A 7,790-nucleotide genomic window follows, 5' to 3' on the forward strand; every position below is an offset into this window, starting at 1 on the left:
TCTGTTTATAATGTCAGGAGAGAAGTTGACACATTCACCTCTGACATATACCTTCTGATACTCCTGACTCAGAGGGTTGTCACAGTCTCTAGGCATATTTACCAAAAATTCTCTTACTAGTTTTTCATAACAAGCACCAATGTCGCACACTGTCTTTAGAAGCCCTGCTTCTTTGATCATACTCATTACTTCTTCCATCTTCACAACTTCCTTGCCTAGTTCTCTTTCCAGAGCCAACCTTCTGTGAAAGATGTACTTCCACCTTTGTGCATTTTCAGGAAAGTGAAATGATACTTTATCAATAGGTACATTCGTAAATGTCTTCCCAACTTTCTTCCTAGCAGACCTTTTTGAATTAGATAAGTTCATGTTTGACACATCTTCTCTAACATTATAGTCAGACTCATCTGAAAAGGCCACCTCCCTCTTCCTTGTCCTCCTGGTAGTAGTTTTTACTTTTACCTTGCTCCAACCTTTCTTAGGACCTATACCAGCAGTCTTGTTCTTGGATTTTGGGGTTTCAACATCAGGGTGCACTGCCTTCCTTTTGTTACTCCTTAGCCTTTTGGCTACACTTTCATCCTCTCTTAACATGTCATCAGAGATCCTATCATCAATGTTCACCATATCTTCGTTAACCCTATTAGCACGCACATTTTCCTCTGTATCAACCACAATCCTAATATGTTCCACTTCCTTAGGAGGAGCTTTTTCAGCAGAATTTCCAGAATGAATTCCCTTATCTGAGTGAGTCTCCTGCCCTGATTCATCATTCACAAACCCTTCTTTAGTCTCACCCCTAGATTCTTCATTTCCTTTAGAGTGGATGCTAACCATCGTTTTTCTTGGGTTCACTTCCTCTTCTGAAGTAGTCTTAGTGCCAAGGTCCTTATTATTACCAGTGGTAGCAGTATTCTCATGGTTATCAGATTTACTCAAGGATGTTTCAACATTACCCTTAACATCCATGTCCTCATGTTCTTGTGCAGGAACATTGAAGCTTGCCTCCTTACCATCTTTAGACAGATCCATGTCTATGGAAATAGTTCTATTTATGACATTCAACTTCTCTAAACCTAGCTTTCCACCAGGTACATGTACATTAGAAATCAGAGGAGCATTCGAGTTACCTTTATCATCCTCAGAGGAGGAAGTAGTTTTGACGAACCCTTCAGCATCAATACTGTTAGCCTCTGATGAGTCATAGATTAGTCTAATTTAATAATTTAATGCATTATTTAGTTTAGTTTTATTAAAGATTTAGTTTTATTTTATTGTATTTTATTTCCTTTTAGAATATTTTACTTTAAATTGCTTTTTATTTTATTTTAGGAATGAATATATGGTGGAAGGTGCCTTGGAGCAAAAGAAAGAGGACTGGAGCAAATACAGTGCGAAAATACGAAGATACGGAACAAAAATATGTTCCCACCAAGTCAGAAGCTCGGCACGGCCAGTGCCAACATGTGGCACGGCCGTGCCATCTCCAGAAGCCACTTTTGCTGCTTTTCTTCAAGCCCAAGTTACCCTGTTGCAGCTTTACTGTTTTGCCCTTTTAGTTGCTTAGTTTCTAAGTCGATTGTAAAGCTATAAATAGAGTAGCTCTCCATCATAAACATTCACCTTTGAATTGAGAATTTATTTAGTTACTATTATTTCAATAAAAGTCTTTATTTTCTTTACTTTCTTTCTCGCAATTTTACTTTACTGTTATTTTCTCTCTTCTTCCCCCATGTCTACGATGAACATGAGTGGGTAGACTTCTTCGTCTTAGGATTGTTGGGGAGTCTAATGACATAATCCTAAACAAACCAAGCTTAAACCCTGATTTCTATGTAACCCTAATTTCTAATCTAGATTCACCGTCTTAACGTGGATTAACAATTATCAAACTGTGGAAGCAAAAGCGGAGGGTTTGATAATCGTTAAACCATCATCCCAAACATCAATTCATAAAGCGAGAGCGGAGTCTTGATGTTGGAACAAGTGAATCTAGACAATAATTGCAAAACAGTGAAATAGTCTTTGCAATCATTGAGACAAAGAGTAGTTTCAATCCTCTATGCATCTTCTAGTAATCAAGTCAGCGAAATAGGCTTGGTTGCTAGAAGTAAACTCTCATCGGACTTTCATCGGAAATGTGAGGGGCTAAGGGAAACCGTGTTTTATCTTGGTTTTCGGGTGTCAAACATTGATTACGTTTGAACCTTTTTAATCGGTGATATCTTATTTTTTCTTGGGAAGGGAAAAAGTAAGCAAAACCCTTGAGAATCGAGGTCCGGGAGTTGTTTTTGCTACGGGAAGGTGTTAGGCACCCATAACGACTATAGTATCCTATAGGAACCGTCTTTAATTTCTACGCGCGCGCTTTATTTTTAAGTGCTATTTGAAAATGATATTTACACCTAAAAGTTTACTAAGTGAGGAATTGGAGGGAGAAGAAAGTGTTTGGATTTTTATTTTATTTGAATTGAAGGAATTTCGTTCCTTGCCTACGTACCCGTTTAAGGGATCAAATCCACCGTAGTTCTCTTCCAAAAATGTTTTTGTTTTTGTTGGTTGATTTTAAGTTTGAAAATTGGAATTTGAAGAATGAGAGAGAGAGGCCTCAAGGGCATGAGATTATGAAAAGATGAGGTGGCATTAGTTATTTGCAAAAAGGTCTAAGTATGATTAAAATTCTTTAAGATTTTTGTTTAAGAAAAGAAAAGGAAAATTCAATGGGATTTTGATCCCAAGGTTTATTTAGGAAATGATTTGAGTGAAGTTTGTTCATATTTTTTTGAAAAATGATTTTTCTAAGTGTAAATCCTAAGCATTCATCTAAACATACAATCCTAAACATACATCTAAACATGCATATTCTAAGCATACATCTAAAGTGAGGTGTGTGCATGTGTCGGTGCTTGTGTCGGTGTACATTATTAGAGTCCATAGTCCTTTACATCATTGGCCTAGATACATTCTATGGTCTTGCAAGAAATTAAAAATTTGCGTGAAAGTAAAGTACAAAAATTCCTAAATGTTACATTCTAATCTTTGCATGAATTGTAAATTGCAAGAAAATTAAACTAAAATTGAAGGATGAAATATGCTCATGAACCATGAAAGGAAAGGGATTAGTAGCACAAAAAAAAATATAGGAAAGAAATAGAAACAAGTAAAGAGAAATAAAGTAACTAGAAATTAACAAAGAGATAACCAAGAACTTAATCAAAAACATGATGAAATAGTACTTGAAAGATTACTAAAATTCTAAGGTAAAACTAAGGCTTAGAATCCCCACATCAATGGTAACATTTCAAAAGTTTTAATTCAATCATGATGTGAGGAATCAAGGGAAATTAGCATGCAATACAATCATAGTATTTTCAAGCCTATTTGCACTTTATTTAACACAAGAAACACACATTATTCACAAGGTGAAAGATCCATAACAAGAACAGCAAGCATGTACTAAAAAGAAGGAAAATCACCCCAAGAATGACATACTTGAAGCCACATTTATATGCCAAAATCCAAATTCAAGATCACATCAAAATTTCCTAAAGTTTTACGAAAAGAAAGTGAGCCAAAAGTAGGAAATGTTACACATAATCTTGAAGTAGATTTTAGCATGAATTCACATTCCAAAAGTTAGGTTTCAAGTGCCAAAAAAAAGTTCACACCAAAAGTCCACAAAGATCTTAGAAGTTTTTAACAAGATTATCAAGAAGTAAAAGAAAACCAAAATCAACATAATCCAAATTATTTCACTTACTTTGGACCAACATTAGCATGCAAGACACATCAAAATTCATCAACGAAAAACACAAGAAAATTATTAGATTTTTTTTGTGGAATTTTTCAAGAGTTTTTGGGCAAGGCAAGGGTGTAAAAAGCATTCATGGGGGTAAATCAGTAGCAAGCAGATGCAGAATAAAAACAACCAGTTGGGCTCAGTCAGCAAAACGTAAATGGGCTTAAGGCTCACTGGAGCGGGTCATGGGTAATGGGTATGGATTACTGGGTCATGGGTTGATAAAATGGGTATAGCATGGTTCACTATAAGAGCTTGCTGTGTTGTGAAGACAATTCAATTGTCTTTCTCTCACACTCACGTACTACCCTCTCTCTCACTTAAGTTACAGCGCCGCCTAACTCCTTCTCCGGCGAGGGCTCATTTTCCGGCGCGGTGGCCGGTGGTGGCACCACCGCGTCGGAATCCAAAACTCCACCACTTTTGAAAACAAATAACATCATTCAAAATCCTTTTTCCCATAGAGTTCAAATCTACAAACCAAATTTCGAAAATATGCTGAACACAACCAAGATCTACGATTGGATATTCGAAAATTGCTTTAACAGAACAAAGAAGAAGAAACGAAGCGAGGACGTTACCTTTACTGCCTTTCCTTCTTGCGATTTCGAACCAGTAGTATTGCTGGAGCGTGTTCGAAATCTTCGAATTCTGCTTCTGTTCCTATTCGCCCTTCCTCTTTCATGAATTAGCTCAGCATCCTTCACGTTTCCGCTTCGATTCCGTTTATCTCTGGTTCAGCTCTTTGTGAAATTCGATTGGAGCTTGGTGTGGCTCGATGAATTCACTTTTCACCGGATCTGTCTAATTCATTTATGGTTCGAGCTCGATGTTGTTGAATGGGTCTGGTTCGTTCTTTCCCCTGCTGCGCCGTTTTTTCTTCTTCTTTCCTTGCTTCAATTTCGGTTCTGGACTTTGGTCAAGATTCCGTTTCCTTGTTGCGATTTGATTGTTGAAAAGAACAGAACGAATCCGCTTCAGAACCGTTTGGCTTCGGATCAGTGACTTTGAACGTTGAAGATTCGAAACTTTGAGTATTGTTGCGAATTTGAAGGATAGTGACGATTTTGGTGTCGATTTGCGATTGCATTGATGATGAATATTGGTGAATTGGTGGAGGTTGAGGGTTGTTAGGGTGGAAGAGAGTAGTGGTTAGAGATTGAAGGTGGTGGTTATGGAGGTTAGTTATGGTGGTGGAAAGTTAGTAAGAGGTGAAGATGGAGGTGGTTAGAGTTTGTTGAAGATGAGAGAAAAATGGGAGAGAAAATAATTAAAAAAATGATTTTTTGGAATTTTTGGGAATTTTTGTGTAAAAAAAAGATTAGTCTATTTGACCATGACCTTGACTTATTTATAGGTGATGTGGGAATGCTTGGACCAATGATGTGATGCCATGTGGCACTTGACTTGTAACAAACTCTTGACTTTGTCTTTAACAAACTTAAAAAGGGATTAAAATGCAAATAACAAAAGTACAAGGACTAAAATGAAAATTAAAACTAAAATTGAAATGAAAAAGTAAATTGAAAATTAACGTAAAGCGAGACGATTAAAAACAACAAAGCAGATTAAAATGAATCAGAAATATTATGTGAAATGACCAACATGCCCCCAGGGACTAAAACGACTAAAAATGACTCAAATGCAATTTTAAAATGGATTTTCAACAGGGAATTGAAGCAAGAGTTTATACAAGCGAATTAAAAGACTCAGAGACAATTTTTAGAATTTAACCAGGGTTTTAACACATGAAAAGACTAAAATGCCCCTAGGGGCAAAACTGACTCAAAATGACTTCAAATGCAATTTTTGAAATGGGTTTTGACATGGAATTGAAATAAGGACTTATATAAACCAATTGAAAGGACTCAAGCAAATTTTTAAAAGACTGAAAGAAATTTTATCATAGGAAATGACTAAAATACCCTTCTATGTGAATTTTGCAAATAACATTGAAATAAAATGCAAATAAAGATGTAATTGATCAGAGACATATCAAATGACTTGAAATACAAGAAAAGAAAAATTGAGTTTGTATTTTTAGGTCCAAAATTAGGGTATAACAGCTGCCCCTATTTAAGTTTCTTTGTCCGGAGAGTCAAGAGACGAAGTCTTTGATTTGACGGGACGAAGATACTTAAATATTAACATTTGCACTGTTTTTGGACATAAAAATACGCTTTCAGATTTTCAAAAATATGAATGCCATGCAATATTTTGATTATGAATTTTGAGCAAAGACAATATCCATACTTTTGAGCAACTCGCTGCTGCTTTTGAAAATCACTATGAGTTCAACACCCGCTTGAAACCGAATAGGGATTCTCTTAAGTCTTTGTCTCAGAAGTCAGATGAAACCTTCCGTGAATATGCTCAGAGATGGAGTGGGGTTGCTGCCCGTGTTTCTCCTCGGCTTGATGAGGAAGAGCTAACACAAACATTCCTGAAAACTTTGAAGAAGGAATATGTTGAAAGAATGATAGTCTCTGCTCCGAATAATTTCTCCGACATGGTTACAATGGGAACTCGTCTAGAGGAGGCTGTCAGAGAAGGTATCATTGTTCTTGAAAAGGGGGAATCTTCAGCTAGTGCACCTAAGAAATATGGTAATGGCCACCATAAGAAGAAAGAATCTGAAATAGGGATGTATCCGGTAACCAGTCTACAGCTGCTGCTCAGTTACCCCTGCCCTACCAATACATGCAGTACTCTCAACATCCTTTCTTCCCGCCATTCTACTAGCAATATCCTCTGCCACCGGGTCAACCACCAGTGCCCGTTAATGCCATTGCTCAACAAGTACAACAACAGCCTCCTGCTCAACAGCAGCAGCAGCAGCAACAGGGTCCTCGACCTAAGACTTATTTCCCACCAATACCAATGCGGTATGCTGATCTGCTCCCAACTTTACTTGCTAAGGGCCATTGCGTCACCAGACCAGGCAAGCCTCTGCCTACACCATTGCCTCCCAGGTTCCGACAGGATCTCACATGTGAATTCCATCAGGGCGCTCAAGGCCACGATGTTGAAGGTTGCTATGCCCTGAAATATGTGGTAAAAGATCTGATAGACAGAGGATGGTTGACTTTTGAAAATAGCGTTCCTCATGTTCTTGACAACCCACTTCCAAATCATTCTTCCGTTAACATGATCGAGGCTTTCGAAAGAGTTCGTGTTCCTCGAGAGGCTCTTACTTTAGATGTCCATAATGTTGCTACTCCTTTGATACCACTACATGTCAAACTTTGCCAAGCTTCTTTGTTCAATCACGATCATGCTTCTTGTTCAGAATGTCTTCAAAATCCTATGGGTTGTTGTGTGGTGCAAGATGATATACAGAGCCTAATGGATGATAAACACTTGATTGCCAGTGATGTTTGTGTGGTTGTACCAGTGTTTCATGATTCTCCCACTGAAAGTATATCCCAGACAAGGAATGTTGAACCTTTGGTGATCAGGTTACCTGGTCCGGTATCTTATGCCTCTACAAAGGCAATCCCTTACAAGTATGATGCAACCATGATTGAGAATGGAGTGGAAGTGCCTCTAGTATCCCCGGCTACGATTGTCTCTGCTCTTGAGCTCAGAAGCTCACAGGAAAGTGTTAATGAAGGTCCTGGAACAGGCCTATGTTGACCATGAAGTCTCCGTGGATCAGTTCAATGGAATAGTGGGTAACATTACTGCTTGCAATAACCTGGGGTTTGGTGACGATGAGCTCCCCGAAGTAGGGAAATACCACAACTTGGCTTTGCATATCTCAGTACACTGTAAGTCTGACATGATATCCAATGTGTTGGTGGACACTGGATCATCCTTAAACGTAATGCTTGAGTCTACACTGAGACAGTTGAGTCATCATGGACTCTCCCTAAGGGGAAGTAGTTATTTGGTTAAGGCTTTCGACGGATCTCGCAAGGATGTTCTTGGGGAAGTAGACTTGCCAATTACCATTGGTCCTGAGACATTTCAGATCACTTTCCAGGTCATG

Source organism: Medicago sativa, chromosome 4 (genome assembly GCF_051527215.1).
Source record: "Medicago sativa cultivar Bolivia chromosome 4, Bolivia_mono, whole genome shotgun sequence".
NCBI classification, from domain to species: Eukaryota; Viridiplantae; Streptophyta; class Magnoliopsida; order Fabales; family Fabaceae; genus Medicago; species Medicago sativa.